This window comes from Epinephelus moara, chromosome 14, assembly GCF_006386435.1.
Source record: "Epinephelus moara isolate mb chromosome 14, YSFRI_EMoa_1.0, whole genome shotgun sequence".
Taxonomy (NCBI): Eukaryota; Metazoa; Chordata; class Actinopteri; order Perciformes; family Serranidae; genus Epinephelus; species Epinephelus moara.
The window spans coordinates 16,530,981-16,558,602 of NC_065519.1; the positions used below are offsets into that span (position 1 = coordinate 16,530,981).

The 27,622-nt window shown below is 41.5% G+C and overlaps 1 protein-coding gene across 5 annotated transcripts in view; it reads left to right on the forward strand.

The window, feature by feature from the left end:
• Positions 1–27,622, forward strand: part of pacrg (PARK2 co-regulated) — a 255,296-nt gene that overhangs the window by 42,259 nt on the left and 185,415 nt on the right. For 3 of the 5 annotated variants that reach the window (XM_050061236.1, XM_050061232.1, XM_050061233.1), the window contains exon 2: positions 3,070–3,188. The gene's annotated coding sequence lies outside the window, so the exon portion shown is untranslated. The remainder of the gene's footprint in view (positions 1–3,069; positions 3,189–27,622) is intronic. The other 2 variants (XM_050061234.1, XM_050061237.1) reach the window with 1 other exon arrangement.

Below are 27,622 nucleotides of genomic sequence, written 5' to 3' on the forward strand. Positions count from 1 at the left end.
CTGAAATTCCACTGTTTTATGATTAATCGATTTATGATTGAAGATGTCTGTGTGTTTTGTGCCAGGTTGCAGTCACTCCAAGCTGCTGGAAGCAAGCGAAAGCTATGACGTCACATACGCGACCTCCTCCTGTGTAGTCTTTCTAATTACGTTTTTTTCAAAAGCTTATATCTCAACACTTTTACCACAAAGTATGACTTTCTTGACCTTAAAATTTATGTTTTAAATTCATTAACAACATATTTAGATTTCATGTCACAACTCAAACGGGACCAAAAGATAATATTTCTCTCCTCATTCACTGCCATTCATATTTTTTCCGATATAAGGTCCCATGAGCTTCACCAGAAGGGGCGTGATTTCGGCACTCTATGTAATCGCACCTCATGAGAAGTTTGATTAAGTGTTTAGTTTAAACGCCTTGTTAGTTGCCTTGCATGATGTCACTTGAGTCGACGTCATTTGAGGTTAAAGACTACAAGTCTGAAGTAATCTCAAAGATGCAAGCTTATTCTGTAGCCCACTTCTCGTCTCTTCTTACTGCTCTTTAGCAGCTACTAGCATAACATACCCGAATATGTCAGGTTTTCACCAGGCCTCCAGTCAGAGTGCTAGGCTTAGAAGCCAATTAAGCAACGGAATTATAATTAGCAAGTCTGTCAGGCACTCTGGTGCAGTGGTTAGCATTATCGCCCCACAGCAAGAGGGATCCTGGTTTGAACCCAGGATTGGGGGTTCAAACTGGTGACGGGGGTGCCCTTTTGTGGGGAGTCTGCATGTTCTCCCTGTGTCAGCGCAAGTTTTCTCTGAGTACTCCAGCTTCCTCCCACAATCCAAAAACATGCAGGTTAATAAGTGACTCTAAATTGCCCATAGGTGTGAATGGTTGTCTTTTTTAATGTGTCAGCCCTGTGATAGTCTGGCGACTTATTCAGGGTGTACTCTGCCTCTCGCCCAAAGTCAGCTGGGATAGGCTCCAGCCCCCCTGCGACCCCCAACAGGATAAGCGATCACAGAAAATGAATGAATAAATGAATGAGTCTGTCAGGTGATGTCATTGGTCCCAAAAACACATTTTCTTATAGACTTAGATTGTGAAAGAGACGTCTGTAAGGTAGTGGATAGTAGTGCATTTTTTTGAGCGTTCCAACATTTCAAAGTTTAGAAGAGCCTCAAGATTAAATCATTTCACTCCCACTAGAGTTAGTGAAATGTCAGTAACGTGCATGCTCTATGGAACTAACAATAGGGAAGATCTTTTGGCTTTTTTGGCTTCATGCACCACTGAGCAACTTTAATAGAGCTGATCGGGGTCCTGCCTCGAACATTGTTTGTTTATAGTTTTCTTTATACATCCATGGCTTTGAAACAGAAGACGAATATGTGGAATAAAAACGATAATATCTCAAGTAGCATTTCCTTTCAGTCACCCTTTATTGTTCTTCACCTCTTGTCTTTTTTGCTAACACTACTACAAACATTCAGAGATGCTTGAAAGTAACAAGGCCATATTGATTGTATGACACCTTCACTAAGCAGTGTGTTATTTATATTTATATTCATTCATTTTTATACTAATGGATTGTGTCAGTATGTCATTCTTTTATCACGGATGACACACATGCATGCACGCACACACAAGCAGATCGATCACAAGTGAAATGCTCAGAGAGAAAAACCGAGTGAGAACAACTATACATTCACGAGTTGTAGAAAATGACAGTTAACGATTACCTCAGCGTTGTTTTGTTTCATCAAATAAATGAAGGCATTCATATTTTTCCTCTCTGCTGGTTGAGGCACCTGGGGCCATTTTCTTTCCACCAACTGCATTCCAACTTTACATATTCATTGCCTTAAGAACAAAATAATTTATTACAACAAACAACCTATTAATAAGAAATCAATATGTGACTCCCAGAAGTGTTTTGCGCAAAACGTTAATGAATTTTTAAAAACCTCTTAGGTGAAACAAATTGAAAAACTGAAGAAAGTAAAGTAAGAAGGTGCCGGATGCCAGATACACTGAAGCAAATGATATGGGGGAAAAAAATGCTAAAATTAGTTTTTTGTGTGCATACATTGTTAATGATGAAACTGTTCTGTGTGTGTGTGTGTGTGTGTGTGTGTGAGAAAAGAGGAAGCGGGAAAGAGAAAAAAAACAGGCCCTTCTGGAGGGGCAAAGCCATTAAACAGCATATTTATTGCTCCCCACATATCATTTTAATTTACATTTATGGGCTCGTTGATAACTGTTAAACATGTATTGATGTGTCGCGAGTTTGTGTTTCATATTGCCGGGCTCATTTCCTTTTATTTGACCTCCAAGTGCCTTTTGGCTGCTCCGTGTGTGGAATCAGAATAAACACGTTACTCACATTTGTGTTTTTCCCCTGCTTTTTCTCTCAGAAGTGACATTTTAGGTTGTCACATGTCATGGCAATAAATAGAGGGTGACAATTTGCGTGCATTTGCATGAATAAAGCTGATATTATAAAGGACATAAATTCTATGTTTTGAAATTGTCAAACGCCGCCTGAACTTCAACCAGCACATCTTCCATTATATCATGTACAGTATATTGTACTTCAACCTGTTTCTTCACTGATTCGCTTTGTCTTGACCAGTGCGTCACACCATCTCTATATATACGGTATGTATTGTTTTTACACAACACAATAGAATGGAAAATTGACTGCTGCTGAGAATTCTGAAGTCATTTGTATTTTCTTCCAGAGCAGCTGGTTTTTAATGCTCAACAATGGCAATTTTTACCTATTTTTATAGTCAAACAATCAACTAGAACAAATACACAAGCAATAACTCGCAGGTGCGGCACACACACACACACACACACACACACACACACACACACACACACACACACACACACAGATAAACACACAGAAAATAGCAGGCGGTGAGTCAGATGCTGCAGCCTTTGTAAAATCTCTTTGTTTGTACTGCAGGGCATCAGGCAACATGGAGCCATGTGTGTGTCATGTGTGTCTTGGTGGAGACTGAATCGCCACTCTCTCTCTCTCTCTCTCTCTCCCTCTCTGCTTGCAGGAAGACCATACAGAGCCTTGGTACAGAAGGACACAATGAGGTGGCAGCTCCGCTTGGTTGGCCAGGCATAGCCGGAACAGGAAGAGAGATTACCTCCCGGAGGGTCTCTGTCGGTGTGTGTACGTGTGTGTGTGAATGTGTGCGCGTGTGTCTGTGTGACATCCTTTTCCAATTAGGAACACATTCACCTCTTTGCCAGCAGGGTCATTGGTGCATTATCTTCCTTTTGGAAAACACATCACTATCTCTGCATAGTTTCTCTGAGTTGCAAGTTGTATTTCAAATACTTATTAGCATACAATCACACCTGCCCTGTTTTGTTCGATTCAGTCGATCTCAAGTTCGTTTGCCCCCTAAGTGAGGTTCGTTTGGGCAGGTGTGAACATAGTAATCACACTCAGGTGCGCACCAAAACAATCAGACCGTGACCGTCTTGAAGAGGTGGTCTCAGTCTGGTTACAAATGAACTCTGGTGTGGTTCATTTGTGGTGAGATACAAATGAACTCTGGTGTGGTTCATTTGTGGTGAGAACGTGTTCCGATCTTGATCTGAACCAACTGCAGTCACATGACACATTGTTTGGATTAAACATGAGCATGTTACAGTCCTGGAGGATTGTTAACGTGCACCTCCTCCTGTACTGCCTTAATATGCACATTCAGCACATCCAATGCATCAAAACATTGTTTTCTAGTTGGAGCCGTGCCTCGTTTNACATTTATCTTGCAAGTGTACTCTTCTTCATCGTTTTGTTTACTTCCTGGATTTTTACCGCATGGAAATTCTGACCAATTCTGACCTTTCTCGCGCAGGCATTTTATCTGGTCCGCTCCAATTCTGACCTTTCTCGCGCAGGCATTTTATCTGGTCCGCTTATAAATGCTGCCGTGAGAACATGAACCAACTCTAGGCAATTATACAACTTCGTAACAAAATTAGTCCCTGATTCGGACCAAAGCAAGACAACTCTAGGTCTGAAAGCACCCTTTAACAAAGTCTGTTCAGGGTGGACAGCTCCATAAGGGCACACCATTCTGGGCAATGACAATCGCAATGTTTTTGTTGAACGGCACGCTGTTGCCATCATCCATGCTAACCTCACTAGCATGTCTGACATTTTCTCATGTTCTCCTCAAAGTTACTTGTGGATTACTGTTTTCTTCAGCTCCTGACATGCTTGCCAATAAAAGTCACTTCAGTAACTGTGGTCTAGTCAGTCAGAAATAATTATCAGCCCTCAAGTGGAGGCTGATGGAGATTAGCCCCTCAGTCTGAGTGCATCACGTGTTATGTTACCTAGAAACAATCATGACCACGAGAATAAGGGTTGAACTTGACTTTTCCATTCATTCATCCATAAATTATTACATGTCGGGGATACGCATTGAACAAGTTATATCACAATGTAATATAAATGCCTGGTAATACTGGTAATAAGAGTATCAATAATAACAGCTGTGCACGAATAATTCTCAAGGGAGGATTAGTGCAATCTCTCAAATGAACTGCCACCCAACAACGACAAGTTGTAGTTAATCTAGTAATGAACATGACGTAGGTACAGACGTTTGCAGTCAGTAATTACAAGTCACCTATCGGGATGAGGAAATAAACCCACCAGTCTGTGAACTCTCCTTCTGCTAACGTCTGGCTACCTAGCTTCTAGCTAGCAAGGTCAAGGTTTTCAAATGTAACCATCAGTAAACATGGAGCACCCACTAGCTCACCTGGTAGATATCACTATGCTAGGGATATCAGGAACTGTAATATCCTTTGATTCCCCGAAACTTGGCTAAATCCTGGACAGCATCATTTTATTCTTCATGCTAATCTGGCAGAGCAGAGGAATCTGGCGAGACAGGCAGAGGAGGCGTGTGATTTATAGTGAATAAGGACTGGTGTGACAGTGGGAATGTGAGTTGCTGTCCCGATCCTGCTGTGGATCATTGCTATACTCCTTTCAGAATTGGCTGCAGGCTCCCCGTGTTTAGAAGGTGCGACCATACAGCTGGCTTGTTGAGGTCGGGATGTGAGGACAGTTGATTCATTCCACAACCAGAAACTATGGATTTACAGGGACAATTATAAAGCAGCAGCCAATAATGTAAGAAAACGCAAAGAAAAAGAAGGACTAAAGTACAGTTGACAAGTTTAATGAGCTGATGGGATCTCGTTTCACTGGAGTTGTATCACGTATAATTCCATGTGGCAAATAAATGAATAAATAATGACTGATTGACTTAAATTATATGCTCCCCAACTCTGTATGTAGTATAATGTATGAGCTAGCTCACATCCTCAGAGCCAACTCTATAATTCTGTATGGACTTCAGACTTAGAGTATTTTAACAAGAAGACAGAAACCTTCAAACTTTAGAGGAGCAAAAATCCCAAAAGATAAACTGCATACAAAGAAAGAACCTGAGTGTTTCCATCATGGCTACAGCATCACCTTAGTTTTTTAAGGCCTACCTGTTGCTGACCTTGTTCAAATAATTGGCAGACATCAAATAAAATTGTTACCTTAACCGCTCCTCACGACATTTACTAGATCTGTCAGTTCAATTCTTCAATAATTCAGCATGTGGACTATATAATCCTAAACCTCAAGTCAAATAAAATGAAACGACAGGACGTTGACAGGCACACACAGAGTGTCAGAGATGAGCTTTTAAAGGGGATAATAGTCACTCTTTAGGCCACTGTCTTTTTCCATGAACGACCCCCAAGGGCGAGATAACATGTAACCCTATCTTACTAACTAGATTTTCATGATCCCGAATGCACATCTATGAGCGGCGTATAGACAAAGAGACAGATAGACAGAGAGAGAGGCAGACAGACGGGACATGTATCCGGAGGGGAGAGTGGTATTCTGTGAGGATTGATAGACTCCATATTGTGAGCTAATGATCTCCCTAGGGCGCTGGGGAGAAACGATGAAACCAGCCTGCATGACACTGTCACACTCCCTATGTCACGCTGCCACCTTCATCTCTCCCTCTCTCCCTCACTCTCTGTCTTCCTCTCAACCTCTTTTTGTCTCTTCCTCGGGGAAATGCATCGATTCACCTTTGTTTGTACTGTCACCCACACATATTCAACTGTCACAGCGAGAAGCGGAGTTCACCGAGCTGATAGCGCTGATTTAGAGTAAGAGTCATACGCTGTCCTCATTTCCCCAAAAATGAAACTCCATAACATCTTTTCTCATTTAGTTCAATCTGGTCGAAAAAAATGCCAGAGATGAATGCAGGATGTGTTTAAAAAAAAAAAGTTACTTGAGAGACGGTTAAGAATAGGTGGGAGATAGCATCGTTTGCAGACATAGTAGGAAAAAGATCTTTCTAAACCAATTGTCAGCACTCATACAATCGCAGGCACAATGAACGCACTCACCGGTTGTGTTGATGGAAAAGCACAATCATCTCCTGCGATCTGATTCTCATTGCTGTGCCAAGCTGTCACCGCTACAAGACAAGACGAGGTGGGAGACGAGGTGAAGACACAAAAGAGTATGGATTTGATGTTGACTGTAGTAACGTTAGAGCGCTACCACTGAGGCATTGTATCTGCCAATATCTGCATCTGCTGAAACAATATTTTACAACAAGCGAGTTTGTGTGTGTGTGTCGTGTGCCTGTGGATGAATTACAAGTTAATGGACTCATGGACATAGACATAAGAGCAAGACACCCAGACTGTGAGAGACACTAAAGGACATTTTGCATCTCTTCAAAGTCAATTTGTAGTAGTTGAATGTCTCTGTGGTAGTTTTTTGTCTTTCTGTAGCTGGTCAGTGTCTTTTTGTGGTTGTTTTGTGCCTCTGTAGTCGGTTTGTGTCTCTGTTGATGTTTGTGTCACTTTATAGGTGTTTTGCATCTCTTTGAAATCATTTTGTAGTTAAGTGTCTCTTTGTCCTTCTTGTGTGTCTTTCTTTAGGATTTTTTGTGTCTTTTCTGGTGGTTTTAGGTCTCTCTAGAGTAATTTTACATCCCTTTGTATTTTGTAGTAGTTAAGTGTCTAAGTGGTAGTTTGGTATCTTTTTGTAGCTGGTCAGTGTTTTTTTGTGCCTCTTTGTAGTCGTTCTGCATCTCTGTGGATGTTTGTGACACGTTATAGGTGTTTTGCATCCCTTTGAAATCATTTTGTAATTGTGAGGTGTCTCTGCAGTCGTTTTGTGCCTCTGTGGTTGTTATGTATCTCTTTATAGTTTTTTGTAGTTCTTTGGAGTTTTAGATTTCTTTGCGGTCATTTTGTACTTACGTGTCTATGGTGGTTTGTGTCTCTTTGTGGTTGTTGTGTGCCTATTTTTTGTTGTTTTGTGTTTCTTTGTGGTAGTCTTGCATGTATTGTAGGTGTTTTCAGCGTGTTTTTGCTTGATTGGATCTCTGTAAAGTCATTTGTCACTTGTAGTCATCTCTTGGAAGTCAATTACTAGCCTCTTTGTAGTTGTTCTGCATCTCTGTGGGGTTTTTTCGTGTCATGTAATAGCTGTTTTGTGTTTCTTTGTAGTCATTTTGTAGTTTTTAAGGGTCTTTGCAGTAGTTTTGTGTCTTTGCAGTAGTTGTTTTGTAGTTTTTAAGTGTCTCTGAAGTTGTTTTGTGTTTCTTTGCAGTAGTTTTGGGTCTTTTTGTAGTTGTTTTGTATGTCTATGGTGGTTTGTGTCTTTTTTTTAGTTGTTTTATGTCTCTTTGCAGTAGTTTTGGGTCTCTATAAAGTCATTTTGGTCTCTTTGTAGTCATTTTGTAGTAGTTAAGTGGTAGTTTTGTTTCTTGTGTAGTTGTTGTGGGTTTTTTTCTGTGGTTGTTTTGTCCCCCTTTGTAGTTGTTTTGCATGTCTATGGTTGTTTTGTGTCACTTTATAGCTATTTTGTATCTCTTTGTAGTCATTTTTCATTTAATCATTTTGTAGTGTCTCTGAAGTAGTTTCTTGTCTCTTTGTGGTTGTGTATTTCTTTACAATAGTTGTCATTTTGTGGTTGTTTTGTGCCTCTTTGTAGTTCTTTTGTGACTGTGGATGTGTATGTCACTTTGTAGGTGTTTTGCATCTCTTTGAAATCATTTTATAGTTATTAAGTGTCTGTGTGGTTGTTATTTGCTTTTTTGTGTTTTCTGTGTTACCTCTTTGAAATTTCTAGTAGTTAAGTGTTTCTGTGGTGGTTTGCTGTTGTTTTGTGTTTCTTTGTTGTAGTTTTGGGTCTCCATAAAGTCATTTTGCATCTCTTTGTAGTCATTTTGTAGTTGTGTGTCAGTTGTTTCAGTTCTTTTGTAGTTGTTTTGTCCCCTATTGTAGTCCCTCTGAATGTCTATGGTTGTATTGTGTCACTTAATAGCTGTCTTGCATCTCTTTGTAGTCATTTTAAATCTAGTAATTTTGTAGTTGTTAAGTGTCTCTGTGGTAGCTTTGTGTCTCTTTGTCTTTGGGTATGTCTTTACGGTAGTTTTGTGTGTTTTTGTAGTTGTCTTTTTGTGGTTGTTTTGTGCCTCTATGTAGTCATTCTGCATTATTTTGTAGTTGTTAACTGTCTCTGTGGTAGTTTTGTTTCTTCTGTAGTTGGAGTTTTTTGTAGTCTTTTTGCATCTCTTTGTTGCTGTTTTCTGCCTCTTTGTAGTTCTGCATCTTTGTGCTTGTATGGTTCTCTGTAAAGTCATTTTGCATGTCTTTGTAGTCCTTTTGCATCTCTTGTGCATCTCTTTTGTAGTTCTTAAGGGTCTCTGTGGTTATTTGTACCTCTGTAGTTGTTTTTGGTCTTTTTTTGTTCTGTGCCTCTTTGTAGTCGTTGTGCATCTGTGTTTTTGTATCATTTGATAGCTATATCTCTTTGTAGTTATTTTGTAGTTTTTAAGTGTCTCTGTAGTTGTTTCAAGTTTCTTTGCAATAGTTTTGTGTCATTTTGAAGCTGTTTTGCATCTCTTTGATCTCTCTTTGAAGTCATTTTGTAGTTTTTAAGTGTTGTGTTTCTTTTTGTAGTTGTTCATCTCTTAACAGTAGTTTATGTATGTTTTTGTGGTCGTATTGGGTCTCTTTGTGGTTGTTTGGTGCCTTTTTGTGATTGTTCTGTGTTTATTATTTGTCTCCTTATTGTCTTTTTACATATCTTTGTAGTCATTTGAGACTTCGTAGTAGTTACCTTGACTCTTGAATAATAATAATATTAAGAATGACTATAAACAGAGACTTGGTCCCAGGGGCGCCGTAAACACTTTTGCCCCTGGTAGGCCTGTTAAGAAATCTATCTGTGGCTGGTTCTGCAGAGGACAAACAGGTTGAAATAAAAGTTGTATTCCTGGTGCCCCCACATCATCTTTCCACTTCTTAGTGTGTGATTTGTGCTTCTGCCCTCCTCTAGTGCTGAAAACAAATACTCTCCTCTTGAAGCTGACACCTTGCCATTTTCGGTTCATTTCCACGTCTCCCGTGAGAGGAAGTCTTTGTAGTCTAGAATTACAGTTTTCTCAGCATCACCTCTCTTCACCTCCCCTCAGTTCTCAATCAAATGTACACAGCGAGGTCTTTGTTTTGATTGCTTTGCTGCCTTCATATTGTTGACTTGTTTTATACAGAGATAGACACTGAGGGAGAGAGACAGAGTAGCTGAGCCGCAGCTGGTGAATAGACTGAGATGGGGTTAGATGTAGGCTGAACTATGTGTTGGTTCGCTCTGAAATTGCTAAGACTCATCTGTCTGAAATTCCTCTGCTATTTCAAACTTATCTGTGCTGCACTGAAGTGTGGACAAGATTGACAAAGAAAGTGCAGCATTTCAGCATTTATGCACCTGGGCTGCTTGTCGAGAGGATACAAACTTCTTCTGTACTTCTGACTCACCGTGACATTTTCTCTTAATGGTTTGATTCCATGAGTCATACTCTTTGTTTTTTATCCTTACCTGCATCATCAAAGAGAAGCAAGAAGTGCCATTACACATGCCATTACAAATCTCAGAGGAAGAATAACATTGATTGAAGGCCCAGGGGACTGTGAATCACTTACTGAGGCAGATTCATCTCAGCAGCTACATCTTGACACATGCAGACGCCAGCATGTTGTCCTGTTTGTGCCAAGAAAATAATGGCATTTCTGACTATCTGGAAAACATATTTTGTTTCACTCGAACGTTGGGTTATTCTTCACAGCAAAGGCAAATGCAGGCAAATAAAGCTTTAGAGTTGCTGTATCAACTATTACATTTTAGCCATAAATGTTATCGAGCAGACAATAAGATTTTTATACGTTTCTTTTACTGTCCAATCACACAATCATCATGGTATAGCCCGTCTGCTGGGATTTGACAGAGTTATTGATCAATACAAACTCGGTCATTATTTTTGCCCGGCTTTCAAACATGACTTCCCAGATTGTTCTCAAGCTTGTAATAAAACCGCAGCCATTAAATCTTCCACCTACTCATGCTTTCATCTGCCAAAAGATGAGGCCTCTAAGGCCAATAAACTGCTAAAGCAAATGAAAAATCAATGATATTATTACAGTATTTAGTATTTTGATATAATACCTTTTTCCACATGGGTTTAAATCACAGGAGGTTTCTTATACAACTTCCAATGATGAGAAATTCCTGGGTATAGTGCTCACCTTGGAAAATGGTATATGGGAAACTAATCAATACAAAGGATATATCCTACATGGGATATATCCTGCGTATTAATCCCTCTCTAATTTGCTGGCTGCGTCAGACGAGGTGTAGCTTCCTGCAGTGATGGATGACAGGTTCCTCTCCTTAGCGAAATAATAGTGGGGAAAAAAGCACATCTGTCTTAGCATTAACAAGGTTTTTGGGGGGGCATACAAATACATACTTTTCTTGTGAATGTGCAGTATGACGACACTGCATGTAATTAGAGAGTTTTGGCTCCACAATCCAAAATTTCAAAGTGACAGAGACTTAGATGTGACGAGTAGAAGGGGATCAAGAATTCAACTGATGTTTTTTTAAACAGTAATTCCTTAACTTTTTGGATTGTGACTCTTTGAATCAAAGCTATATCTACTTGTGACCTCTCTTCACAGGTTGCATACGTTTAGTTCGTGACCATTTCACCCCAAGGATAATTATTCCTTCTCAAACTGCTACAGTTTAATGGCTTTTAAAGTGATTCAGGAGATAAAAGCAAAGCAATATGCTTTTTCTACCCTGCTATTCTGCCACCACTCAGATTTATCTTGCAACCCTTTAACTGGGGTCCAGATCCCCAAGTGAAGAGCCTCCTCTTACATCTACATCTACCCAAAATATGTGACTGCAAATCAATAATTACTTAAAAGGCCCAGCCTGTGCTTTTTTTTTTAACATATTATGTAATCTCTATGAACAGATTTCTTCATATTTATGCAGAATCTCTGGGAAACAGGACAAGATTTTGGTGTTGGAAGCTTTCTGGTTTCAGTTTGTAGTCTGAGTGTTGACCAGTCACATTTCAATGAGCTTTGACTGCCTGCAAGTAACCCGGCTCTTCCGAAGTCGTTGAATACCGGCGCTGGGGCAGTGATTGCGTCATACACCTATGAAAAAAGCAGTCCTTTCACGTTGGTATGATATGCAGCTTAGTGGCGTCACAGGGAAACGTGGCCGCACAACAGCATAAGTTAAGGGAGCTAGAAGTCTGAGTAGGGCGGGCAATCACTGACTTTCACAAAGGAGGCTGGTGTTTGCTTCCTGTATGAATGTTTAAAGCCAAACCCTGTTTTTTTTTTGTTTTTTTTCTAAACGTAACCATGTGCTTATGCTGCCTAAACCCAACCACGTGTGTGTTGGCTAAACGTCCAGGCAAGTCACGTAATTTTTATATCTCATTTCATACGACAAGCGTAAACTCAATGTTCTTAAGATACATCATACATGACAAACATGAAATATCATATAAAGTTTTAAATATATATATAAAAAAGCAGGACATGATAAAAACAAACAAAATAAGAGGTTACTTTTATTATCATTATTCTTAAAAAAGGTAGATAATAATACTAGATAGATAATACTAATTCCTAAAACAAATAAAAATACACTTAAAAACCTAACTAAAAGCTTGTGAAAAAAAAAAGGAAAATGATGAGGAAAATAATGAACGTGGAAAATTTGACATTGTACATTTATTTTGAAAGAGACTGTAAGCAAACTGTACATTTCCCCCTGAAAATGGAGGTGTATTTTGAAAGACACAATGCAAGTTAAAGCCTGAAGTTGACATGGCGTCCCAGAACGTCGACCACAGACGCACCCAGGCTACCTTGCATGTCATATGTCGACATTAAAAGTCCACGACCAATGTGTATTATTTGTCCTAAAACCACCCTAAACGTTCGCTTTCAGTGGTCACTGGTGTTCGTTGATGTTCTGACATAAAAATCGTAGCAAACTGTGGTTTCCGTGATGATTTATTTGACATTTTGTCTAACCCATTCATATAGGAAGCCTCATTGTCCATTGGTAGTAATCTGCCACCGGAAACGGAAAGGGGGTTGTTTATGACAAGGTTGTAGTCATTGTGGTCTTTTAGCTCAGCGAAAGTGCCGGCTTGACAGTGCTGTGTGCGCTCCTAGAGGAAGAACGAGAACAAACTAAGAAGTTTAAACAACTGCACAATGGATTACTCGCTTGTAAACAACCTTCGCAGTACGATGCCTTTGAACACAACGCCAGCCTTCTTCCTCTGCTTCTTTTCTTCCCATTACATTGCAATGGTTTCCTGCCGGTTGGCGACACCCACGTAAAGGAGCATTATCGCCATCAAGTGGGCTGGAGTGTATAACGCGTCAGGGTCAAACGAAGGATCAAGTGGAAGTTTACACACAGGTGTGAGGCAGCTGAAAAAATAGTTCCACATCAGATGAATAGCGAAAACACGGATGGAAACCACAGTTTGCTATGATTTTTATGCCAGAACATCAACGAACACCACTGACCACTTGGTGAGTTTCATGGCTTTGAAAACGAACGTTTAGGGTGGTGTTAGGACAGATTCACATATAGCCATAGGCAGCACTGTTAAGCCAGGCAGGGGAAAGCCAAATTCTCCGAAAATGAGCAATCGTCACTATTTTGGTCTTAACCACTTTATTTCATCATAAACAACCCAGAAATGGGTCTCAAAGTGCAAAATACCGGACTTCTCCTTTAAATTGACCTTTGTCTCCAGAGGCTCATTGTTGTTGAGATTTCATGTCATGTATATCATATATTTACATCTACAATTAAAAACGTGACATGATTTTGGGTTTTCTGTGATCAGTATGTCTTTGCAGAATAAAAACCTGAACACCTTCAAATCTGGAACACTTTCACAGCTGCATCACTGTACAGTAAGGTGCATTTTCAGCATTATATCTTCCTGAGCCGTCACTGTGAAGTTCTCCTTTCCTCTGCTGGGTCTGTATTTCCCAACATGTGTCCAATACAGATTTTTACGGGTATTGAATGTCAGGCATGGTTTCTTCACACAGTGGGTGCTGCATCAGGAGCAGGTGCTTTCTAAAATGCACAAAGCAGGATGAAAACAACTGGGAACATGGCACAATTTTCACCCCAAAGAGGCATATGATTGTAGGTTTCACTGCATGATTGCATGTATATTGTATTTCAGTCCACACGAGTTACGTGCATTATCATCTCCGAGCCTGTCTCTCTTTGCCTTTCTTTCTCTCTGTCTCACTCACACACACACAGTACACACCCATTCATACTGCTTAAACAATAGCAGGTAGTTTCCCTCTGTGTTAAGAGAGCTAGTGAGGTGTGCTTGTTCTATAATTACAACTCTCATTGTGTGCGTCCCACTGCAGTGCCCCAAACCACCATATCTGCCTCAGCCACTTTGTTCAATGGATGTCAGATCACACCATGTGGTCTATGTTGAGAGAGACCATTATATTTAAAACACTGCGGGATCTTCTGAAACAACAGGGGCACTCAGTTCCTTTTGTTCCTCCCTCCTCTCTTCCTCTGTTTTTGACACTAGCCTTCTTGTGATTTTGTCTTTAGTGCGTGGCGACACCTGCTCCTTTTCCTCTCTCTTTATTTCCCTTTTTTTCCCCTCCTCCCTTAGTCTTTTTATATCTCCCCCCACCAATCTTTATGCCTCGCATGCTTTCACACTCCATTTTCCATGCTGGCTCTGGGTATCCCCACTGTGGAGAACTCTGCCTGTTTCATCTGGGTGTGGAAACAGTGTGCTAATATCGCCTGCTTATACCCATTGGGTGGGATAATGGCAGCCATCACTCACTGATGCAGCACAAAAACTGACATTTCGCTCTCCTTGTGCTGACAAACAGCATATACCTCCCACTGCTCCGTCACTCTGTCTTTTGTTTCTAACTCCCCCTTTTCTCTCCGAATCTGTCTCTCCATTTGTCTGTCTCTCTTTTTTGTCATTTGTCTCTCTGCCTCCAAGTCTCCCTGCTCCTCTGTTTGCCATCCACTGTTCGCTCTTTTGAGCGGGTATTGTACAAGGCAAAAGTCATGACCCCTGCAGGATGTTGTTGCAGAAATGGAAACAGCACTTGACTCTAAAAGCTCTACTACTGATCATTTTACTCTTGCATAAATTATTCAGTCCAGTCCTAAACAGGGGGACACATTAAGAGTCATGGCTACTGTTACAACTCAATCATCCTACAGGGGATTCTTATTGCAGCTCACTGATGGAACCATTGGCAGGACAAATGACGGATATGTGGCCAATATACGCACCTTGAAATCCAGTAGTCGTATCACTTTCTTTTCTTTGTGTCCATCCAGGGAGCTATAATAATGGATTTACATATTTTATTTTAGTAGCAGGTGAAACTCAAATTCATTAGTTTTTGGGGCAGTGGAAACAAGCTGTAAAAACAACACTGACATATTATCAACCGATAAAGTTAATATGATTTATTTATTTACTTATTGACACATCCACCGGGTACAGAGCAACATTAGCATTCATGCCACATGCTCTAAGCTCTGTTTTGGTCTCCACCCACACCTGAAAATTGTAATTAGCGGCTAACTGCTCTGTTATATTCACTGCTAACTTTGTCTCTTTGCTGTTGGGTAATGGTAGCTGACAGGGTTTTTAAAGTTTTTCACTGAAAACAGGTCTCTGTTTTATCAGAAAATGGCATTTATTAGAGCGATGCAAATGACCCAAAACAATAAAGTTGCGAGCCCAGTGGCGATTGCTCTAAGACTGCAAGGGAAGCTCAGCTTCCCCTAAAACTTAAAAAAATAAGTGGTCAAATATGTACTGTTGTGTTTACATTTCATTGACTAAATATGCGCTAGAACGTGTTCAACTTTTGTTCAGAATCTGCTACTTAACACAGGTCACTGACGTGACTTTCTTCTCATTCATTCCCGTAGCGTCACAGTGCATTAAACAGTGGAAGCTCAGCGTCCAAAGACTTCAGTGGGGAAGCATAGAGTGAGTTGTTCCACTGCAGCGAAACTACGCAGTCATTGGATAAAAGCTCGGTTTTGTCCCGCCCATCGGACGCTCAGCGTCTCTGGGGGTCTATGGGGCAGTGGGCTGGCCTCGGCTGGCCTGGACGCTGGGCTTCTGCATGATGATTGGATGATCTGTCTGAGGCTGAATCCCTTTTTGATTGACAGCGAAATGAGCGAACCAGCGATCTTGAAATATAAACCACCACCGGAACATTTTTCAAGTTTCATTCCGTTGTTCCGAGTTGATCTGGAGACTTTTCCAATCCTCTTAGTGACTTTTTCTTTGTTAAAAATGACTAGCGACAAATCTAGCATCTTTTTCTGGTGTTATTGGAGACTGTACTCGTGTTTGGAGACTCTGACTTCTGTTGCTCTGCAGTTACTGTCCCCAACGGGCAGCGGGTGCTGCTGTGAGCCACTCCACCATCCCAAAGCACTCACAGGCAGTCACACTAGCCTCGCACAGCAGCCCCAGAGGGTAGAATTTACGTATAAATAAACGGACACATTTTATGATGTAGGCCGAAAATGAGCTTCCCCTCCTTGAAAGACCAGCAGCCGCCACTGTGCGAGCCCCAAACCAAAACTATGACATTTAAGATGCTAAAACTGCACAGCTGATGATTGTTTTCTGTGAGTTCATCACTGCGAACTAAACCTTTCATATTATATTGTCATATGATTAATTGTAAACTTGAAACTATTGATTATAGCAACTTTTAAGTTCATATTTTACCTGTTTTTAGTGAATTTAATCAAACTCCATTAATTCAGTCTCTACTGTAATTCTCCTCTTGCATGAAGTGTTTCTTCTTAACAGTCTTGGCAACACACTACATGACACTGCTGTGACAATCTCCACCCATTCTATTTATAAAACAAAATGCTATGACAGTCAGTTGTTGCAGCTGCATGCATGATTGCTTTTACGAAAAAATAAATAAATCTGTCATTCAAAGGATACTAGAACAACTCTCACATACACATTATCCCCATGGTGTTTTTCACCACATTAAAATTATATTTAATAACAGCATAGTGAGATTTCTACAGTACGCTGAGAGCTCAACACACTCATTTATTCATTTCTCATAACTGCCTATCTTGTTAGGGGTCGTGGGGGGCTGGAGCCTATCCCAGCTGACATTGGGTGAGAGGCAGGGTACACCCTGGACAGGTTGCCGGACTATCACAGGGCTGACACATAGAGACAGACAACCATTCACACCCACAACACAAGCAAATGAAGAAATGTCTTCACCATCAAGGCAACACATAAAAACAATGTGACGTGACAATGTGACGTGACAATGTGACGTGACAATGTGACGACACGTGCTGCATCTAGATCTAGAGACCATCTTGTGATGGGATCACTCTAGTTGCAATAAAGCAATCCACAGCTTAGAGCCAATGTTGGCCAGAGACGTACAGTAAAGAGGAGGGCCAGTGGCCACTTCCCTACTTCCTACTGCTCTACCTCCACCTACCTTGTTGGACCACACCCATCTTTGAACTGGGCCTTTATTTTGATCTCAAGGACACATCTGTTTCAGGACTGCATTTTGTGCAGTTGTAATGTTAGCATGTTGACGAAAATCTGTCCACACACAGACAGACAGACAAACCAACACATTCTCACTCTGACCTTGTCAAATATTGAAGTTTGGTCATGGACTTTCCATGTCCACATATGACGTGCAAGGTACCCTGGGTGCATTGGTTGTTGGCGTTCTGGGACACCGTGTCAAGTTCTGCCTGTTACATGCATTGTCTTCTTTAAAAGTGTTGTATTATTTTGTTTGGTTTGAAATGAATGAATAAACCTAAACTAAACTAAACTAAACAAAACTAAACTAACTACACTTCTGTTTTCACAGGAAATTTACCATTAGCATACAGTCTCTTTCAAATTAAATGCACTACGTCGGTACAACACCGCGAATTGACATTCTTTTCCTTCAACAACAAGGTTAGGTTTAGGAAAAAAGAACAGGGTTTGCCTTTAGAATCTTACGGGACGCGAACACTGCTCTCTCTCGAGTAAAAGTCGATGTTTGTTGGACCCATCCACCAACCCTCCCACCCAGTGGCGTGCACAGACTTTTTGAAGGGCAGGGGCGATATGAAAAAAAAGGGCACTTTAGCGTGCGTTTTGGCTCCCAGGAGGGCACTTTAGCGCGTATTTTGGCTCCCAGGAGGGCACTTTAGCGCACATTTTTGCTCCCAGGAGGGCACTTTAGCAATGCGTTTTGGCTCTCAAGAGGGCACTTTAGCAATGCGTTTTGGCTCCCAGGAGGGCACTTTAGCGCGCATTTTGGCTCTCAAGAGGGCACTTTAGCGCACATTTTGGCTCTCAAGAGGGCACTTTAGCACGCATTTTGGCTCTCAAGAGGGCACTTTAGCGCACATTTTGGCTCCCAGGAGGGCACTTTAGTAATGCGTTTTGGCTCTCAGGAGGGCACTTTAGCAACGCGTTTTGGCTCCCAGGAGGGCACTTTAGCGCGCATTTTGGCTCCCAAGAGGGCACTTTAGCGCGCGTTTTGGCTCCCAGGAGGGCACTTTAGCACGCATTTTGGCTCTCAAGAGGGCACTGTAGCGTGCATTTTGGCTCTCAAGAGGGCACTTTAGCGCGCATTTTGGCTCTCAAGAGGGCACATTAGCGCGCATTTTGGCTCTCAAGAGGGCACTTTAGCGCGCATTTTGGCTCCCAAGAGGCACTTTAGCGCGCATTTTGGCTCTCAAGAGTGCACATTAGCGCGCATTTTGGCTCTCAAGAGGACACTCTAGCGCGCATTTTGGCTCTCAAGAGGGCACTTTAGCGCGCATTTTGGCTCTCAAGAGGGCACTTTAGCGCACATTTTGGCTCCCAGGAGGGCACTTTAGCAACGTGTTTTGGCTCCCAGGAGGGCATTTTAGCGCGCATTTTGGCTCCCAAGAGGGCACTTTAGCGCCCGCCCCATTTGGACTTTAGCAGCCTTAAATTTCATCTGTGTCCAGGCTTGACAGACAGAGAGAGAGACAGACATTTAATCATCTGCAAAAGGTACTAAAAATGGCTTCTATTGTAGTTCAGGCTACAATAGATGTCACCAAGACCACATTTTGCCATGATGACACACACACACACACACACTCACACAGACTCACAAGGTGAAAACAATACCACCTGACGTTGTCAGGGTTGATAACTAGCAATGCAAGAAGCTCTCAACACAACAGAAACTGTTTCCAGGTAACACTAAAAAGTGATACACACAGCTGGGATATACAGTGCTTGTTGCTGTTTATTTATTATAAAGTTACTGAGGTCAGCTATCTCTCAGTGGTGATGGAAAATGACCTAAATGTGTGGGTTTTTTGGCTAATTTTAACATTGTGATGCCATGATTCAGATATTATTACACTTTTCTGCTTTTAACCCAGTGCATATTCTTATTAGATTACAAACAATGGCAGTAATAAGCGTGTCACAGCCGCGTGCATCACTCTAAGTGTCCCCTGGATACAGTTTCCATTGTGTCGTGAGTTTCTTCAGGTGCTATTTGTAAAGGCTGCGCATGTGTCACCAAGATGTTTTGTAAATGCTGTGGATGTGTCGTGAAGTTGGTTAAATTGTTTCTTTGTTCACATGTATTGTATTTGCATGCTTTGTCTTAGTTTGCAGTGAATGAGCTCTCAGGGCCACCGTAGATTTCTATCACCACAGCAGCACAATGCATAAACAGCTTTTGACCTCCCACTTGTGATTAGGCTGAGTTCTTTATAAATAGCTAATTAATTAAAGAACCGATGTAAACACTTGACATGAAGGACAACCCAAGCAGCAACAAACAGCAAACATCAGCCGCTTTCTGCGAGGAGGGCCCCGAGTGGGAGGCATTGTTAAGAGAGAGTCTGCAAAAAGATTTTTTTCTCTCAATTAGAATTGCGAAGGTATCTGGCACGTCTGTTCGTCTCACACAGGAATGAACTGCAGAGGCTTATTTGTGTAATTGCTTTGACGGGTGTTGGAGCCCAGAGGTGAGCCAAGCAAAACACTGGAATGACCCGTCTGTTCACTCGCCTGAACTTGTAACAGAGGCCGGAAAACAAACTGTTCTTTATTTTGTGGTATAGTGATTTTGGCTTCGTTTCTGTTTCACCAGAAACATCTATGGGAGCAGATAAAATACATAATTATTTGAATGTTAACAGAAACTGAATACCGTAAAACTTAATTTAAAAGCCTGGTCTCAATTAAAGCCTAGTCCCTTTTACTAGCCCAGTGTGGCCACACACTTTGACCAATAAAGACCTGTCTCAATCAGAGGCCTGGTCTGGTTGCAAAGCAGTCCTTTTTTTCAGATGTATAAAACCAGGTTGTTGTTGATTTCAGTGATTTAAGCAAATAATAGCCTGGGCTATTAATTGAAGTTTTATGGTACTTAATATTGAAATTTGTGGTTACATTGTCACCTCACAGCAAGAGGGTGGGGGGTTTGAACCTGGGGGGGATGGAGCCCTTCTTTGTGGAGTTTGTATGTTCTCCCCGTGTCAGTGTGGGTTTTCTCTGGGTGCTCCGGCTTCCTCCCACAGTCCAAAGACATGCAGGTTAATTGGTGACTCTAAATTGCCCCTAGGTGTGAATGTGAGTGTGAATGGTTGTCTGTCTCTATGTGTCAGCCCTGTGATAGTCTGGTGACCTGTCCAGGGTGTACCAGGTTCCAGCCCCCCCACGACTCTCTTGATTTGCAATTTTAAAAGCTGAAATTGACAATGTTTTATTCAATGTTCAGAATTTCCATGAATACATGAATATATGAAATAGATTCAGGTTGCTTAAATTCAATTGGTCATGTTTAAAATTCAACATATTAACATCCTGGCTACCCATGCCATTATAGGCAATCAAGTCTGAATGTTTAGACCTATTGAATTTTACTGATGTTCTATCTAAAATCTTTCAACGTAAATATTGTGATCTGAATTTTCCTTTTTTTTTTTTTTCATTGTGAAGCTCAGCTATTTGGATCTGAACTTGTGAACAGTGAAGAAAAACAAAAACAAACTTAGCGTCTGAAATTGCAAATCAAGACATTTTACAGAATAATGTCAAAGAGGGTTTCAAAGCAATGCAGAATTCAATGGTGTTTGAATTTCAATTTGAATGCTGAGTATTCAGTGGCTGTTGAAATTCATACATTTATGTTTCTTACTTGCTTCCATAAACCACTCCTCTAAATACAAAAGAACCTGAAGACGATCAATTTGAAAAACACTATAATAACATAATCACACACATTATTTACTTTATGATATAAGGCAGAAGCTTTTATAATTCCCTGCTCTCTCCTCCCTCTCGCCTCCCTTCCTTTGTTGTTAATCTGATGGTGAAGCAGGGACTTGCTGGGTTAGCAGGGTGCACTATTGTGGCTGAGAAGCAATTAGAAGACACAGGTTTGATTCTCACAGCAGTTCAATAATAGCCGTCCTTCCTGTTGTACCACTGTGTTGCAGCACTGTGAACCCCCTTAACGCTTTACACATTGTGATTGCTGCAAATTAGCACATTCGACAAATGCCTAAAATGTAAACGGAATTTAAATCTGTGAAGGGAGTAGTGAAAGACACAGCCTGCTTCTTCTCTCCCAGCAGTACCCAGTAGCACAACATGTGTTTCTGGGTAAAGGAGGAAAGCGTGAGGAAGCTTAGGTATAAATAGAGCTCTCTTTTATTTTTCACGGTGCACTTTTGCATCATGCATGAGGTTTTTAGCTGCTAAAACGCAACCATGGTGGCAAAGGCTACAATGAATGCACATAATATGCAGTGTTGTTTTTGCAAAACGATGAAACAAACACAAAGAGGTTTTCACTTGATTCTCTCACAGGAAGCTCAAGCCCATCACGAAATGTCATTTTCCACAGTGGCAGCATGCACTTTACAGTAAAGTTTAGCCTTTTCCCATTAACCTACAGATCCTGGAGCCGATTCGTCTGCCCTTTCAAATCGCTGTCTCCAGGGTAACTGAAGCAGTAACTCTGGCACCTGTTAAGTACTGAACAGAGAGAGCAGATGATTCACCTGAAGCCAGACTGCAATCACCTCTATTCATAGATTAATAACCTCCTGTAGTTCCAGACCTGCAGCTTTTCAGTGGGTGTTGAGCAGTGTTGGTGGGGAACCTCGCTAAAGCACGTAGCGCTCGCTAAGCAATCAGCTGAATGTGATTGCTAATTTTGATGGAGGGGAGGTGATATTTTGCTCTTTTCATGCACACCTGCACAGACGCGCCCACACATACAATACAATGCATCCCTGTGGCGCGGGCAAGAGTTCAATATATGTGGGATGAGTGGAGACAGTTGCTGAGCTCTCCAGAGGTTGCCAGTGGGGTCACTGAGGGTCAGTGATCTGCAGCCCCTCAATCCCAGAAATGGTGGCTGTTGTGTGGCTACAGCAAGACAGCGCCACGCGGCTGCAGGGTCAGGGCACCAGAGACTACGGGTGCTCTCCCTTCGAATGTGGCAAATACGATGTGACATGTCAGTGCATGCTCGAGAACATCGCCCTCTTTCACTCATACTGGCGCACTATTTTTTTTACCCCCCTCTCTCTGTTACTGGCACACAAACACCCACACACAGAACAGACACATATAAAAAAAAAAACAGTAGCTTTCTCTATTTCTCACAAAACCAGACACAGAAACACAAAGGCACTCAAATAGAGAAACGCAGTTACTCACTCTTGCATGAACACGCACACGCAGACACACACATCACTCTACTCCCCCTGTGGCTGCCATCAAAAGCAGCCACTCTGCCCTACACTATGTAAAAGTAACAGCTTGCTTTTATTCTCCCTGGTCTCAGCCTCTCTCCTCCTCCCGCTCACTCGTCCTTTCCTCCGCGGTGACTTCCAGTCTTTCCACGTCATCCCACCTCTCCGACACCTCTCCTACCACCCAGCGGTTAAGTGCATTTGCAGACTGTCTCAGATAGGCTGTCATATATATTTCAGAGGCATTTCAGAGCATATTCAGAGGCTATACAGGGCGTGCTATTGTGCTGTGGCTTTTCACAGTCATTTTTTCCCACATGAATAAGACATTTTTTGACTGTAATGATCTCATATACTCACTTAAGTGTGTAAGCGCACCTATGATTTTCACAGTGGGTCGATAAGATATTTGACGTGTCTTTTACAGGCTGTAACAGGATGTCCTGCGTTAGAAAAAAAAGTTATAATTTATTCATTTACTGTAACATTTCAAAACAAACATCATGTTTTGTTTTAAAGGTCCAGTGTGTAAGATTTAGGGAGATTTAGTGGCATCTAGCTGTGAGGACTGCAGATTGCAACCAGCTGAAGCTTCTCCTGGTTAGGATTCTTGCAGTGTTAATTGTTCAGGAGGTTTTTACTGGGAGCCAAAATATCTGCAGAGGTCCTCTGTAGAGCCAGTGGTTGGTTTGCCTGTTCTGGGCTTCTGTAGAGACATGGTGGTGCAACATTGTGGACTCTGTGGATGAGGACTTGCTACCTATGTATCTATAACAGCTCATTGTAATGTTATGGAAACAGCAATTCTTATTTTCAGGTGATTATACACCACTTAAACCAGATATGTCTCTACTTAAACCAGTAGAGACATATCTGAGATATGACGTCATGGCCACAAAAGTGTTTTATGCAGAACATTATGACGTCACAGTGATGTTGACCCCTGATGTTTTGGATGTAAAATGTATTTACGTCATCATTATATCCTATTAGACGTGTGTGTGAGATTTTGTCACAGTTAGTTTTGTAGTGATGTACAAATGTACAGTGGGAGCTCAAAGTATCCCACAGTGCACCATGAAAAGCAGTGTACAACCAATGGTCACGCACTGCTGTGTAAAGTTATTTATCAACTTATCATGTTACAGATGAGCTCACTATTTAGTCCTCTACATAGAACTCCCCACATAGTAAGTAGGGAGTAGTGAATGAGTGAATGTGGAGTGGATGTCTGTACCAAATTTAAAGAAACTGCCTCAAGGCCTTCTTGAGATATCGTTTTCATGAGAGTGAGTCAAACTTTTGACCATCAAATTCTAATCAGTTCATCATATTATCCAAGTGGACGTTTGTGCCAAATTTGAAGAAATATCCTTAAGGTGTTCTTAAGACATCGCATTCACTAGAATGGGACGGACAGCAAACCTGACAACATAATGCCTCCTCCCACAGCTATCACAGCACAGAGGCATGAAAACATACTTATTATATTATGCTGCCAACATAACCCCCAAAATCCTAAACACTGAACCTTTAAAATACAATTTTGTTGCAAAAAATACGGTTAAAAATGTCGTAAACTATTAAAAGAGTTGTGGGTCTTAAACAGTGGTCTGCTGCTCGTCTCGCCTACATCTCACGCCATCCAGTATCCCTCCACCTTCTGATGAGAAACTCAGCTTATATATGTGTAATCTGAACTACAACACTTTGGAAATGTTTATATGATACGTATGAAATGTACAAATGTGACATAATTGCAGAAACACACAATGCCAACACTTCTTCTGGCAACTAGGCTGTCAAAATACTGATTTAATAAGTACATTGTATTTGTAGAGGCTATAGGTGTTCATTTACTGATGAAGCTATTTAATACTTAAGATCCATATCAGTACAAAATAGCAGCAATCAATATTATTCAATAGACTGCAATTCATTATTCGTGCGTGATTGTTTTCTCTGTTAAAGTGTTGAAACCTGTGGAGAAACTGATACAACATACAGTATACACATAAACATGCAGATAGGAAACATGATATGAATAATGACACACAGATGAAACGCAAACATAAAAAGGGTGATTATGTAGGACACACACACATACACAAACACACACCAGCAGCAACAAATGGAAAATCATCCCAATTTGTTTTTTCTTCTTTGATGCTGTTATGGAAATTGCTGTAATTTCACCTGCACGTCTGCTCGTCCTCATAACCCCCACCCAGGATCTTAGAAAGCTGGGAAGTGTTAATAATATTTAAAGTTAAACGCCATCTGTTCTCGGGGCCTAACGTGAATACCAATACGGCCGGCAAACGTTGCAATTAACGGAGCCAAGATGTCAGGAACGCCGGAGAGGCAGACTTTGAGCCTCCCGCTCCAGGAAAAGAGAGGCAGATGTGATGTGAGTGGAGAAGACTTTCCTGTTCTCTTGTCCCCCCTTTCCCTACCTCCATCTGCCCATATGTGCTAAGATCCCCAGTATCATCTTTACTTAGGGGAATCTGCTTTGAAATATATCGGCTTTATAAATGGCTGTCTCTCTCTATTTGAATGTTTTATACGCAAAGCCGAGGAGCATCAGTCAGGTAAATGAGAGGCATGCTGTTTTTTTTTTTTTTGTTTTTTTTTTAAATGAAAGCAAATTGCATTTGCCCTGCCATACACAGTTTGTCGCCTCAGGGATGTTCTGTTTGTGTTTGTGTCTGTGAAGAAAAAGGGAATGCATTTGAATAGCTTGATTTATATAAAAAAACATATGTACGAGACTCTGACATTCATACACTTTACATTACTGACTAAGACTAATGTGGATGATTTTGAAAATGTAATTTATGGGCGGAAAGCTTTCTTTCATGCACGCCACTGTTTTTAGATCTTAATCTAAAAGTTTTCTGTCAACATCAATATCTCCTCTTCTCCATCTCTTGCTTCTTTTAGTTTAATGGCAGTTGGGTAAACACAATGTGGTGCATCAAAGTCACGATCTGGTAAAGAAAACTGTGGAGAGCTATGTCACCTCTGAGTTTCTCTGTGTTTATTTTGTGGTGCATTTCAGCCAGTCACATAACAAAGGAATGGAATATCCTGCTGTTTGGCGCCAGGTTATATCCCTGATTCCCTCATCATCTATTCCACCTGCGGACAATTTAGATCTGCTGACCTATGTCACGCTCCCAGCTAAAATCCAAGGATGACGGAGTATTTTCCTTTGTTGCCGCTAACTATTTAGATCTTTCCCCTGCACTACTATCCTTTAAATGAGTCATATAACTCATCTCTTTTCTTTAGACTTTGATAGTGATCGGTTACACAAGCATTTCAATAACAACACCACCCTATTACCCACAAAGTATGTTTATAAAGTGTACAGTTTTGTAATGTCTGCCCACATTAAAAGGGATAGTTCACCTCAAAATCCAATTTTCCTCTTATCTGTAGTGCTGTTTTCCAGGCTAGATTATTGTGGTGTGAGTTGATGAGTGTTGGAGATATTGGCCGTTGAGATGTCTGCCCTCTCTCTAATATAATAGAACTAGATGGCACTCTGCTCCTGGTGCTCAAAGCGACAAAAAATATGTTTGACAAACTCAACAGCAGTGTCTCTTTCCGGAAATCATTTCAATCAGGAGAGACAGAAGAATGAAACAAAGATGAAGTATAATGCGAAATATAAGTGTACAGATAAACAGATGATTTGTGCTGATAAGATTTTACAGAAGTCTTTGCCACTTAGACACCAGAGGGAGATTATTTGTGATTGTGAGACATCTGAGCGGCAGCAAGATAAATCCCCCCCATGGAGTCTAGACACTGGTAGAGGTGGTGGTGGCTGATGACTTTGGTTGATGATTGCTGAGGCGAATAGAGGCTGCATCCAAGAAGACGAGGTGATGATGGGGAGATGGAGGGTACGCACAGCAGGAGCATGAAAGGACTGTGGGCAGAAAAAGAGCCATATTTAAAATGAGGAGCAGTGAGATGATAGGCTGATTGAGAGGGTGTGTAACTGTTCTGTTTGTTGATTGTGGATCAGCTGTAGAACAGCATATGACTCGACTGACAGCTCCGAACACTGACAGCCAGAGATGGAAGCCCTTTTTAAATAGGAATTGTGTAAATTTGCAGGAAAGCCCAATGAGTTTTCGTTCAGCATTGGCAGTATAAAATCAAAATCAGGGAGTGCAGCGACCTACTTTTGTTCATACAGAATGCGCCTTTTTCGGAGCAATGGGGCGGCGTGACTCATGAGCAAGTAACAATACGTGTAGCTCGGCGTGTGACGTAAACAGTGACGTACTCCGAGGGAAGCCGCGGCTGGTCAGTCCTTCGGCTATTCTCTCATAAGTTGGCCTGTCCTTCACCGTGCCCGTCATTTGATGGTTAATGGCCTCTGCGTTTGCGTGGGCAAGGAGGGCGCACAATCCCTTGTCTCCCCAGTTGCTCATCTTCACAGTGTCTGTCAGGTTTGCGTTTCTCTCTTGCTACTAGCTGCTCACTTATTCCTGCTATCAGCTGTTTCCTGTTAGTCCACCGCCAGTGGGTAGCATGTGTGGTGTCATCAACAGCTCCTCCGACAAGTCTTCAACAGCCCCTCCCGTGGCGGAAGGGCACCTCATTCTCTTTAAACCAAAACAGTTCAGCCAATATGTTTACCCCTACGCGGCGGAAAATTGGGCACCTTGAATCAACTCGCCAATCCAGCTTTGTGTGTCTAAACGCTCGCAGCTTGCCGACAAAATGGCCCAACATTCGCAGAAAATCTGGCAGTGTAAAAGGGGCTTCTGAATTTGGCTAGAGCTTCATGACCTGGTCACTCAAGATAATCCACAGACCTTGTTATGAGCAGTTTCATGTAGGAACTATTTTGTTTCTACCAAACTGCAACCACCAACCATGTCACAGCACGGAAGTAAATGTGCATCTACTGCTAGCTGACCTAGCACCACTGAGCTAGCTAACGGCACAGCTCAGCCAAGGAGGGTGGCATTAATGTTTATATCTGGCGCTGTCACAAGCACGAGCCTCTCACACATGAGTAGATGCACACTTCCTTCTGCACAATGATATGGCTAGCGGTAAAAACAAAATAGTTCCGACATGAAACTGTTCACAACCAGGTCTGCAGATTAAAGGAGACATTACTGTTGAATTTTTCAGATGTATTTTTTGGCACTTTGAGCACCACAAGCCGAGTGCCATCTAGTTCAGTTATATTCGAAAGAAGGCAGACGTCGAGCGCCGATAGCTCCAACACTCAACAACTCACACGAAAACAATCTAGACTGATAAATAGCACTATAGGTAAGGGAATTTGCGGTGAACTGTCCCTTTAA